Source organism: Desmodus rotundus, chromosome 10 (genome assembly GCF_022682495.2).
Source record: "Desmodus rotundus isolate HL8 chromosome 10, HLdesRot8A.1, whole genome shotgun sequence".
In the NCBI taxonomy this organism is placed as follows: domain Eukaryota; kingdom Metazoa; phylum Chordata; class Mammalia; order Chiroptera; family Phyllostomidae; genus Desmodus; species Desmodus rotundus.
The window spans coordinates 69,064,159-69,077,752 of record NC_071396.1 but is presented as its reverse complement, the minus strand read 5'-3'; the positions used below and the strand labels follow the sequence as shown (position 1 = coordinate 69,077,752).

At 41.8% G+C, this 13,594-nt stretch overlaps 1 protein-coding gene across 1 annotated transcript in view; it reads right to left on the bottom strand.

Moving 5' to 3' along the window:
• Positions 1–13,594, bottom strand: part of L3MBTL4 (L3MBTL histone methyl-lysine binding protein 4) — a 413,756-nt gene that overhangs the window by 224,562 nt on the left and 175,600 nt on the right. The window lies entirely within an intron of this gene.

Here is a 13,594-nt window from a genome sequence, read left to right as displayed (position 1 = left end):
GAGACTCGGCCCAATTCCAAATCTCCCCCTGAGAGGAGAGTGGGCCGCTCAGAGAACTGTAAACCCTGGACACAGCGATGGGTCCAGCGGGTGGCTCTTGACCCTGTCAGAACCCTCCCACGACTTTGGATCTTTCTGACCAAGCAGTATGGAAGACCACGGCCATGGGGGTAACTGTGGTAAGACGATGTGAGGACACATCTGCTGGTGACTTTGCCACATCTGAGTAGAGATGGTCCATTTTCAGGAGGAAAGGTTAATGAACTGGGAAGGAGAGGTGGGAGACAGAGAGAAATTTCTGGAGAAAGACACAGAGAAATCAGATCTGAAGGAAAAGGGAGTGAGGGAGCAGGAGAAAAACTGACAACGTTGTATGAGACCCTGGATTCAGTGATGCTTGTCCTCCCATTTAAGTGAGCCAATAATCCTTCCACCTCCTCACACCCTGCCCCCCACCTTTTTTAACCTATGTTAGGTTAGCCCTGGATTTCTCTCACTTGCAACAGAAGAACCTCAATAAATATTCTTTAAGCAATCCCTTCAAAATTAAAAGTTCCATCCAAAGGCAAGGCCAAGCAGGACCCTGAGTAACTTACAGGAAATACTAGAAAATTAGGCCTCCATATAGCTGTTAGGAGTGAACTTTGGTAGAGAAAGTCCTGGTACTTAAACCATTCTTGACAAGATATTAACAGAGCATCTCTCTTGGTCCCAAGTGGCTGACGCTGGCCTTTCTCAGGCGTCTGCCTGTGCAGCCTTAGACTGCAGGTACTCCTGTTGTCCTCTTGTGTAGGTGACCTACACCGCCACTTAGGGTTACTCGCAGACCCAAATTTCTACAGGTATGACTTCATCTGTTATCATTCCCACCCTCCAAAGTATCGGCAGGAAGGCAAGAAAAGCTTCTGTGCTGATGAGCATGCATCGGGAGCATCTATTACCAAGTGCAGGGCAGGCAAGCCCAAGCCTAGGGTGACATCACCTTATTTCCCCTTCTCTACTCACCTCTTTCCAGTGCCTCTTAATTCTGCCTGTTTCTTTGAATGTGTCTTTGTCTGGATGCCACTGTGAGCTCTCAAGCTAATGTAAACACCACTTTCATCTTTCTTCAGTCTGTCCTTGCTGGTATTTTTTTGCTGATTAAAAATCATACTATTCATCTTCACAGCAAAAATAATGAGGAACACAACTTGGACATAACATAATCACCACACCAAAACTTACCTCAGGGTTGCAACCACTCACATTTGATGGTAATAGAGCAGCTATCTCAGCTACATTTGTCCATTTCATTTTCCCACCTGCTAATCCAATTTATTCTCTGTTCATAGACTTCTGGTATTTATCAGGGAAAGATAATACACTATTTCAAAACCCAGAAATTCTGCACTACTCTCAAAATGAGGGGAGATCCCCAAACTGGAATTATCTTCTGGAGGGCAGGCCCCTTGTAGTACAGGCCTCTCCCACTAGGTGAGTGTTCTAGGAGCCCATCTGTATCAGCGAACCAGCTGACGTTGTTGTGAGAGGCTGTGTTGGGCTTCAGTGAATTTATTTTCTGGAGACTCCTTCAACACACTTGCCCATTTCATAACGAGTGATTTACAAGCACAACGGCCCACACTGTGCTGCGTGTTCAGCAGTTTTTGACAAAAAAACCCAGCACGGCCCTCATTCCCCACATTCCCTACTCATGCGATCTTGCCCCTAGTGACTTTTTTTATTTCCCTGGATGAAAAAAGTCCTTAAAGGGAGATGTTTTGCTGATGTGGAAGAGGTGAAACAAAAAACAGCAGAAGCACTACAAGACATCAAAATCGATACATTCAAAAATGGTTTTGAGCAGTGGGAAAAACGTCTTGATAGGTGTATTGCATCAAATGGAGAGTACTTTGAAGGTGACTGAAGTTTAAACATGTAAGAATAAATACAGAGTTTTTTATAAGTAAATTCTGTTTTTAGGGCCCCCCCCTTGTATATTTCACTTATTCTATTCTTTATTGAGATTTCAAGTCTAACAGAGTCTTCTGCCTAATTTCCGCTTCTTGTTTCATACTCTGACAACTGATTGTATAATATTTTCATAGAAATGAATAACCATGGGTCTAACACATTAGATTCTATTGTATTCTTTCTTGTCTTATGTTTTCCTCGGTCTTTTTCTCCCTTGGATCCCACCTGCTTTGAGCTTCATGAAACTCAATGACACCAAAAACCCCTCGTGCTGGACGCCACATTAGGGAGCATACGTTTCAAGGAGTTAAGGAGTAGACTTAGTTTTCTTACAACAGTGTCGTGGGTAGGAGGGCTCCCCAGAGCACCAGTGAGACCTTGATAATCCTGATGTCTGCTGAACTCACAGGTAAAAGCAGCCATCTGTGCCCGACTCAATGTGGACGGCAGCATAACTAATGCCTCCTCCACTCAGGTGGAGAACAATATTAAAAAGCAGGGCACAGGACAAGCAGACCACCTTTCCCTAGGCATGAACAAGTGTTCATTGTTCATGTTTGAGAACAAATCAGGCGGGGCTTTTGTTAAAAAGCAAATTCTGACTCAGCAGGTCTGGGGTGAGGCTTGAAGCTCTGCACATCTCCCCAGTGATGGTGAATCTGCATTCTGCTGCTCTAGAAACTCCTCACCTGTACTACACCCTTGCAATGCCATGCCCGGTCTGCCCTGAGCCAGGATACGGAATCTTGTGCGAATACATTCAGCTGTGCCCATCTCCAGTTTGTGCGGGGGCTGCCTCCCAGATTATAAAGCTGCTCACTGGGGGCCATCATACTGCCCAGCCCACACCTCTGAACCCCATCTGCAATTCCACCTTGATTTTTCTCCCGCTTGGTCCTAAAACTCTGAAACATGAATCTATCCTCTGAGTGCACAGGATCTACACAACCCTTCTTTCTCACTATCACTAGGCCCCTGGTGGGGTTGAGGGAAGGGAATCCCTATGAATATGGCCTGCTCCTATTGTTTCCATGGCCCAGGGCTAGTTCCGCCAAGGAAGCAAGGGCACGCAAAGTCCACATGGAGTCCTGGAGCAGAAGGTGCAGCAAATAAGCCTAAAAGAAGTAGTAGCAGAAAAACAAGATGTGTAGCAACCACTTAAGTTGCAGACTCCCAATTGGTTGTTCCTTGTTTCCCACAGCTAAGCCCTGCTATCTCCTATAGCAAGGCAACTTCCCAAGAGTCCTCTGCATACAGGTCCAAATGCAGATCTTGTATAGACCATCTGTCCAAGGGGCTTTCCATTTAAATCAAAGATAGGTAGATACATACATACACAGATCCATACACAGGTCCATACATACATGATGCATATACACATAATAAAACATTAAACTTGAAGTCTCCTTTGTCTCTACAAAATAGTAAATAAAGACATTTGGTGTTAGGAAATGCCAATAAAACAAGGCATGTTGTATACTTTTTTTAACAGAAGAAAAACTGTTCTTCTCCAGAAGCCATCTGCCCCTCAGCATCCTTGCTCACAACGCTCCCTGTACTTGCAATGAACGTTTACAGCACTTGATGGTTTGTGCCATACATTATGTGTTGACCTGTAATTTCACCTATCTCCCCAATTGGATTGTGAGTTCCAAGTCTTAATTTCATCCTAGAGCTCGCAGCTGTTGGAATGGTCTCTTCTACCTTAGCGGGGCTCAGGAAATAGGAGCTGTTTGTTACATAGCAGGTCTCACCTCTTCCACCTGGTTTTAATAAGTATCTTAACTTTACCCAATGTTACTGCAGTAAGCAGAATAATGGTTCCCAATTTGCCCACATCTTAATCCCTGAAACTGGGGAAAATGTTACCTCATGTGGCAAGAGGCATTTTGCAGGTGTGATTAAGTCAATGAGTTTGCGACTGGGGAGCTTATCCTGGATTACCTGGTGGGTCCAAGGAAATTACAGTGGTCCTTATTAGTGGGAGGCAGGAGTGTCCGAGAGGGGTTTGAAGACACTACACTGCTGGATTTGAATACAGTGAAAGGGGCCATGCCCCGAGGAGTAAAGGCAGCCTCTAAGAGCTGGAAAAGGCTAGGAAACGAATGCTCCCCCTGAGCTTCCGAAAGGAACACAGCTCTGCTGACACCTTGACTTTAGCCCAGTTGACACTTCTGACCCAAAGATCTGTAACATAACAAATTTGTGTTATTTTAAGCCACAAAATTGGGGTAATTTGTTATAATAGCAAAAAGAAAATACTACAACTACATTTTGGAAATAAATTAAATCTGGGATAAGAATTCACTCATTCGCTTCTTATAAAAGAATCCCCTTTCCCTGAGTCTATCACTCTTTCTTATATCACAAGAAATGACATAGATTTTGGAACAAAGAGGGTAAATATATTCATAGTCTTGCCCAAACGGTTTATTCTTGGGTGTTTTCATTCATTTATTTTTGATAGCTATTCTTCCACTGGTAAAAATAGAGCACTTATAAAGCAGGATGTGAGAAAAAGAGATGATGTTCAGCATAATTAGCTAAGTATCAGTATTAGTAAGAGCACTTGGAATGTCAAAACTGCAGCTGGTCAGAAATAGTACGCTTCTGTTCAGGGAAGCAGCAGAGAACATGTATGACTCTCCAAAGCTAAGAAAAATCCAACAGACTCTCTGGTTAGCTCTGAAGTAAGACAGTGAGTCCATACTGCACTCTGATTGATGGTCTGCGAAACCAGAAGTTTCCTTATCACAGCAAGCAAGGGCCCCGTACTTTTTGAGTAAATATAAAGCTCTGAATGAAGTGACAAGAGTATAGAGATCAGGTATTTACTCAAAAGTCCACTAGCCATTGAAACACAGACGCAATCTAGTATTTGCATACACACGAATGTGCATTTCACAGCACAGCGGTCTGCAGCGTTGCCCAGATACTCAAAGTAATACACAACCTGAAAATTAGGGTTCAGGACAACTAATGCTACAACAGTGTCATCTTTTATTTAAGAAGTTTCTACACAGATATGTTCTGCATGGAAAACTGTGAGATGTTCTATTTCTATTCTATCTAGCTCATGACTCAGCCGATGCCTCCAGCCAAATAATCGCATGTCAGGATCTCATTAGCTCACTCAAGTCAGACTGGTAAGAGGGGGGCTGGGTGAGGACCCTAGGGAGTGCCAGCAGGGGCTCTAGACTAGGGTATCTGATTCATCGCCACGGCAGTTCTCCACTGCTGTAATAGTGGACGTAGCATTCTGTTCTGGATTGACTGACTTTCGTAACAACGGAAAAGGTAACTCTCCACTTACAGTTCTTGGAGAATACAACCCAAAGTCAGAGAAGCATTCTCTGTGAAAGATTATCACTGCACGGTGTGACTACAGTCACACTGAAAATCAAGCAAATGGATAGTAATCAATTAATATTGGGAAAATGCATTTATTTTAATTCTAGAAGCTGTTGATTACATGTAGGTCTCATCTCTTCTCCCCCTTTTTAACTGAATATATAAAACAAAACAAAATTAAATATAAATGTGGTTTGGTTCAAAAACCAAATATTAGAAAAAATAAGACAAGGACAAAAAACCACATCTACTAACAGTAACAATAAGTTCATCTTACAGTCTATTCCATATACTGAATCTATGAAGATAGGAGTTGGCAAATTATAGCCTACAGGCCAAACAGGGCCCTACCACCTGTTTTGGGCCATCGCACAAACTAAAAATGGTTTATATTTTTAAATGGTTGGAAAAAACCCAAATAAGAGAATTTCATAACACATGGAAATTATAACAAATTCAGATGTCAGTGCCCACAAATAAAGTTTTCTAGGAGCGCAGACACGCTTCTCTGTTCCCATGTTGTCTATGACAGCTTTGGGGCTTAGCCACAGAGCTGACCAGCGGTGAGCCCACGTGGCGCACAAAGGCTGGAATATTGACTCTCGGCCCCTTTACAGAAACATATGGTGCCTGTGGGTTGAGAGCTCAGGCTGAAGAATGAGGCCACCTGGTTCCCACCTGGTTCTACCAGTTATGAGCTGTGCGACCTTGGGGGCGAGTTCCTTAAACTGTTCGCACCTGTCTCCTCACCTATGCCAGCCATATAGAGTTGCTGTGTGGATTAAGGGTAAGAAAATGTAAAGCACATAAACAGTGGCATGGGGGCAACATATTCAAGTGTGACATCACTGATACTATTATTATTGTTGTTGCTTGTTACTGTAATTAGACTAATTCATCTTTACCAGGAGGAGCACTTTACCATTTTTTTAAATAAAAATCATGGCTGACACTAATTCATGATTCCACCTACTCTAAAAATTATCTTTCCATAACTTGGTCATAATATTTTTGAAAACTGTTTCAGTCTCCTTCCCATATGGAGATAGTCATCAACCACTCTAGCACTGTAATGCCCACTAGTTAGAAGTTTAGCTCAAAGGATAGTCATTTTTAATGTTAGTATCTTGTCCCATCCTTGTATTTCAAAACCACTTTTAAAAATGCATCCTGGACTTTTGTAGGTAAATGCAGTACTTCAATCCTCCCACAACCACACCAAAGTCACAACTACAGAACAACCATCATTCAGAACCACTTTAAATCTGGTTGAATGTTAGACCCACAACTAGGGATATAAAGAAGCAGCCACATCAAGACTGGTAGAAGGGGCAGGGACGCAGAATGGACTGGTCCCACAACCACATGTGGCAGATGAAAATCAAGAGGGATATCTAGAATGCAGAGGTCCCCCCTGCAGAGCAAGGGATCCCAACTCCACATCAGGCCACCCAGTCCAGGTTTCTTGTGCTGGGAAGAGAAGTCTCTGTAACTTCTGGTGGTAAAAGCCAGCAGAGATTGAAGCTGAGTGGGAAGGAGGGCTTCTGGAGACCCAGGCAGTTCCTCTTAAAGGGCCTGTGCATGGCTTACATAGACTCACTCCCTGTGAGATCCAGCACTGGGGCAGCAGCCTGATAGAGAACCAGGAACATACAGGGAGAAACTGGATTGTCTGGCACCAGAGCAAGGGCTGGAGAGAAGAGCTTTCTGCCAGATGAAAGTGATGGAGGAGGCCATTATTCCTTTTCTGAGACCGTCCCCTCACAGGGCTGACAGGCAGGCACCATATCTAAGTCTCCATCAACCTGTGTCACACTGTTCACCACACCCTGGTGATCTGCTGAGACCCCACCCTACCGAAAGTGCATGCTCACCCAGGCCCTTCCCAGCGGCTTTTCCATACAAATGGCCTCTCTTGCCTCATGCTTCAGACTTCCCTAACTTCTCTCAAACAAGAAGCATCCAGCCTCTGCATATCCCATACCTCTTGCTAAATAGCCCCAGGCCCAGGATTAGGGGCAGCAGGCCTTGGTTCACTGTTTGGCCTCTCCTGGGCACCTCCAAGCCCAGCACAAGCTTGTTCGGGATGGCCCCAGGAAGAGCCAGTGCACCCAGTGGACAGCTTCAGACCATGCCAGATCACAGCCCTATCACCTCCACAAGGGACACACTCAAGGGGCAGACCTGGTGAGCACCAGAGCCCTGATGAAGCAAGTCCTGCTCCATAGGGTGGACTGCTGCACAGCTGATCCTCCACTGTAGTCGCAGCTGGTCCTCACAGCCGATCAGCCTGCAGGTCAATCCCTCCCAGTGATGACAACAGAAATCAAAGCTCAACCACAGCAGGAGTGTGTACACAGCCCACACAGGGGCAGCTGGAGCACCCAGACCAGGTAACTAGGGCGGCTGCACCACTGGGCTCCACAGGAAATGCATGACACAAGGCCACTCAACCAAATCTGGGAGATGTAACATCTCTACCTAATACATAGAAACACAGGGAAGCAGCTAAAATGAGGAGACAAAGAAACAGGTTCCAAATAAAAGAACATGAGAAGTCTCCAGAAAAAGAATTAAATGAAATGGAGGCAAGCAAACTACCAGATACAGGATTCAAAACAATGGTTATAAGGATGCTCAAGGAATTAGTGAGAACTTCAAGGAACTTAGTGAGAACTTCAAAAGCATGAAAAAATACACAGAAAACATAAAAAAGAAATGAAAGATATACTAACTGAAATGAAGAATAATTTACAGGGAGTCAATAGTAAAGTAGATAAAGCCAAAAATCAAACCAGTGATTTGGAACATAAAGAAGCAAAAATACCCAATTAGAATAGCAAAAAGAGGAGTTCTGGTGAAGATGGAGGCGTAGGTAGAAACCCTTCACTTCCTTGCACAACCAAAAGGAGAAAAAAAAACAATCTAAAATCAATAGACAACCAGAAGTGCCAGAAAATCAAACTGCAAGGAACTCCGACAACCACGGAATTGAAGAAACAGTTAAAGAGAACAACCAGACAGGTAAGGCCTCCAATGGAGACAAACCATGGTGAGGCCGCAGACTGTGGGGGCGGGGCTGGCTGTGGCTCTGGGGCAGGCTGCACTGGAGGGGCTGCCTTAAGGGGAAACTGAGACTCAGAGGTGGCTGTGGACTATGGTGGTTGCTGCAGTGTGGGAGAAACTCCCAGTGTCACACGAGAGTTTGTTAAAAAGTGAGCTAGAGATGAGCAGATGAGCTGCACTTCCCTCTCTGGCCCCTCCCCCACAAGCGGTGCTGCAGCGCAGCAAGGAGGGGTGTCCTGCCTGGATGAATACTTAAGGCCCGCCCCCTAACAACTTATCATGTGCGCCAAGACAAAGAAATAAGGCCAAAATGAAAAAACAGTGCAAAACCTCAGAAAGAGAGCTAAGTGAGGAAAAGATAGCCAACCTATCTGATGGAGAATTTAAAGCCCTGGTAATCAAAATGCTCACAGAACTGATTGAAGTTGGTCGAAAAATGAAAGAACAAATGAAAGATACCCAAAATGAAATAAAGCAAAATATTCAGGGAGCCAACAGTGACAGGAAGGAAACCAGGACTCAAAGCAACGATTTGGAAAAAAGGAAGAAATAAACATCCAACTGGAACAGAATGAAGAAACACAAATCCAAAAATATGAAAAGAGGCTGAGGAATCTCTGGGACAACCTGAAACGTTCCAATGTCTGAATCATAGGGGTGCCAAAAGGTGAAGAACAACAGCAAGAAATTGAAAACTTATTTGAACAAATAATGAAGGAAAACTTCCCCAATCCGGTGAAGGAAATAGACTTCCAGGAAGTCCAGGAAGCCCAGAGAGTCCCAAAGAAGTTGAACCCCAAGAGGAGCACACTAAGGGACATCATCATTAAGTTACCCAAGATTAAAGACAAAGAGACAACCTTAAAAGCAGCAAGAGGAAAGGAAATAGTTACCTACAAAGGAGTGCTCATAAGGCTATCAGCTGATTTCTCAAAAGAACCCTAACAGGCAAGAAGGGGCTGGAAAGAAGTATTTGAAGTCATAAAAGGCAAGGACCTATATCCAAGATGACTCTATCCAGCAAAGTTATCATTTAGAATGGAAGGGCAGATAAAGTGCTTCCCAGATAAGGTCAAGTTAAAGGAGTTCATCATCACCAAGCCCTTATTATATGAAATGTGAAAGGGACTGATCAAAGAAAAGGAAGATCAAAAATATGAACAGTAAAATGACAAGAAACTCACAAGTATCAACAAATGAACCTAAAAAAATAAAAGAAAGAAAAACAACAAAAACTAAGCAAACTAGAACAGGAACAGAATCAGAGAAATGGACATCACATGGAAGGATTTCAGTGGGGAGGGGGAAGGGAGGAATAGGGGTGAAAAGGTACAGGGAAGAAGAAGCATAATTGGTAGGCATTAAATAGACAGGGAGAGGGATCAAAAATGGTATAGGAAACAAAGAACTCAAAGAACTTATATGTACAACCCATGGACATGAACTAAGGCGGGGGGGAATGCTGGGGGGATGAGGGGGGCAGGGTGGAGCAGGGATTAAGAGGGAAAAATTGGAAAAACTGTAATAGCATAATCAATAAAATATAATTTAAAGAAAAGAATAGCAAAAAGAAAAGAGAGCCCCCCAAAATGAGGATAGTGTAAGGAGTCTCTAGGACAACTTCAAGCATACCAACATTTGCATTATGGGAGTGCTGGAAGGAGAAAAGAGAAAGCAAGAAATTGAAAACCTATTTGAAAAAATAATGAAAGAAAACTTCCCTAACCCAGTGAAGGAAACAGGCATACAAGTCCAGGAAGTGCAGTGAGTCCCAAACAAGATGAATCCAAAGAGGCCCATACTAAGACATATCATAATTAAAATGCAAAAGGTTAAATACAAAGAGAGAATCTTAAAAGCATCAAGAGAAAAGCAATTACCTACAAGGGAGCTCCCATATGATATCAGCTGATTTCTCAACAGAAACGTTACTGTCCAGAAGGTAGTGGTAATATTCAAAGCAATGAAAAGCAAGGATCTAAAACCAAGATTACTCTACCCAACAAAGCTATCCTTTAGAATCAAAGTACATATAAAGAGCTTTCCAGACAAGAAAAAGCTAAAGGGGCTCATCAGCACCAAACCAGTATTACATGAAATGTCAATGTGTGTTCTTTAAGGAGAAGGAAAAAGAATAAAAAATATGAACAAGAAAATGGCAGTAAGTATTTATCAACAATTGAATCTAAAATACAAAATAAGTGAAGTAGCAAAACAGAAATAGACTCATAGATAGAGAGAACATTCTGACAGTTGCCAGATGGAAGAGGGTAGGGGGGATGGGTGAAAAAGGTGAAGGGATTAAGTACAAACTGGTAGTCACAGAATAATCATGGGGTGTAAAGTGCAGCATAGGGGATAGAGTCAATAGTATTCTAGTAACTATGTATGGTGTCAGATGAATACTAGATTTGTTGGGATGATCACTTAGTAAGTTATATAATGTTTAACCCCTGGGGCATAATATAATGTTGAATGCCAACTGTAATTGAAAAATAAAAAGTGATTTAAAAAATGCATCCTGGTTAGAGACAGTGGGAAGTAAGATGGTATATTCCAGATTCTGCTCCTTTCTTGACAGATAATTAAACTAGGACTAAAGGGGTCAAGCGACTTTCTCTAAGCACAGCAACCCTGGGCTTTCACCAGCTTGTATTGAGACATGCTTTGCCCTAATCTACCAGCAGGTTATTCAAACAAAAGCTTTAATCTTCTTGGTCTGACCTAAAATCCCAAATAATTTTTAGTCATACAATTAGACAACTTATCATGCCAATTTCTCTTGGTCATGATGTTCTGATTTCATTTAGAAATGCCAAAATACATCTAGTTAATGCATTAAATATAAAAAGACTTGTTAAAGAGACTCAATTTATTAATGATTCAGTAGAACTTCCTAATGCATCTATTTGGACTTCATTTATAATTTATTTCACAGCTTAGCTGCAGTTCCCATAGGGCAAATATTCATCATATATTACAGTTTTAAGTCCTCCCCTTATATTTACTTGTAGAAGAATACATTTTTTACAAACAAAAGCTAAACTTTCTAAAAGCATTCATCCACCTATTGTAATTTAAGGTGCATTTCCTGATAAGGTGACAGTAATGGGCTTCCAGGTATAACAAAGTACTGTGTGCAACCAAACAAAGGAATAAGTGACTTTATTCTCCACTGCCAAGCACCGCCATGCCACTCAGTCACATGCTCACATTAGCACTGCCCAGGAGAATTCCAGTCAAACTCTCTGCTTTGTTCACTAAGGAGTGTGGGCTTGTTGTTCCTTCGTCTACTGAAGGTATGTGGTTCCACGAGAGCCCTTCAGTAACACAGAAAACAAAGGCCCCCCAGCAGAGCAGCACAGGACATCTGCACTAAGAGCAGCAGATACCCCTGAAATACCTAGAGAGAGTCAGGCACAGTTTCAGGTGTTTAGCATGCATCACTTCCCTGAGTTTTGACAAGTTTATGAGGTAGACATTATTAAAACCAGCACCTTACAGATAGGGAAAGTTCAAATAAGTTAACACCAAGTTAATACCACAGTTAAATAAAAGCCAGAGCTGGAATTCAAAACCATATCAGTTTACCCTATGGCACTTCCCAGTACATTATGTTGAATTAGATTTCAGTGGAAGAGTAATTGGGAACGGAATTAAAAAAGGAGGGAAGGTACTTTTTGACTAATACAATTATTTCACATATTCAAATAACAGGATGCCAAAATGCATCCAATGCCATTCACTCATTCACATGTATATTAAGCATCTATTATGTGCCAGTGATAAAGTCTTTGAAAGATACCAACTTTAAAATAAAAAATTAAGGAATATGGCCAACACAATAAAAAAGGGAGAGGAATGTACTGGGCAAACAGGTGATCAGAAAAGCCTCCACTGATTTCTTAAAAGCTCCACCTACTACCTTCACCCTCCTTAAATACAAATTCAGGGAAAAAATCTGACACTCATTTTCATCATCCTTTTTCCCTTGGGAAAACTGATGCATGGACTTTTAAGCCATACTGCTAAATCTTCTCTATAGCCTCTTCTATTCAGAGAATTGCTGTCCCACAGACAATCTTATCTCCTCCTGCTCGTGGGGCAGAAAAAGCATTTACCTAACTGCAGGACTGACTAGGGAAGGGTGGAGAGTGGAGAGTCCAAAGCAGGCCTCCCAGGAATGAGCTGAGAGAGGTCAGAGCTGCTTGTGAGACCTCAAAAGCCCTAAGGCATTTATGTCCATTCAAGACTGATACATTCTGAGCGACTGAATGGTATGTGGAAGCAATTCATTTCACATTTTATGAAGCACTGTTTCACAGGGTAGAGAGTGTCATTTGCATAAATACATCTTAATTATGCCCTGAAATCCTAGAGGGATTTCCATTATGCCCAAACCACAGAGGTAAAACCTGTCAGAGGTACAGATACTTTTCAGCTCTTTTTGCCTCTAATAAAGAACAAAGCTATTGACAAGAAAGAAAAGAGTAAGGAGAAAATGCATGGACTGTATCTTTGGAAGGATCAGCTACATTCTTGGAGCTGTAAAAATATTAATGGTGAGGTGGTAAATAATAGATGTAATAAATTCACTTTAAGAGCTTAAGTTTTTCAGATGATATTTTAAGGTGGGATGCTAATCCCATATAATCACACAACAAGCTGGCAACAAACACGGGATACTATCGTGTGTATCTTATGAATCCCAAGAAAATAGTTGGTCAATTAAAATTCTAAATAAGATATGATGTACTAATAAGAGTGAGCTTTTCCAATAAATGCAATAATTTTAGAATAAAAGTTAAACAAAAATTCAGAGAAAAAACCTAATGCTAATTTTAATGACAAAATATTACTAAATTTATAAATTACAATATCCAAAAATTATTCCCACAATAGCTGCTATCAAACAATAAAAGCCTCAAATAAATATTTACGCAATATGCTTAAAATTAAATTTAAAATAAAGCATTAGTAACAAGTATGTGAACTAAAATAGCTATAACGTTATTCCTGACTAGTGCTTTAGCAGTTACTGTTTTCGTTTGTCAGGAGAATAGGGGACATGGCCAACATCCACTCTTGATAACCTATGGCCAAGCCAAGTACTCATCTCTACATTTCACTACAACATATGTACTGATCATTCTCTATGATAAAACTGAAAATTATTTTCCACGTAAGCACATAGCAAATAAGATTTCTTTTGAAGTTATTTCTT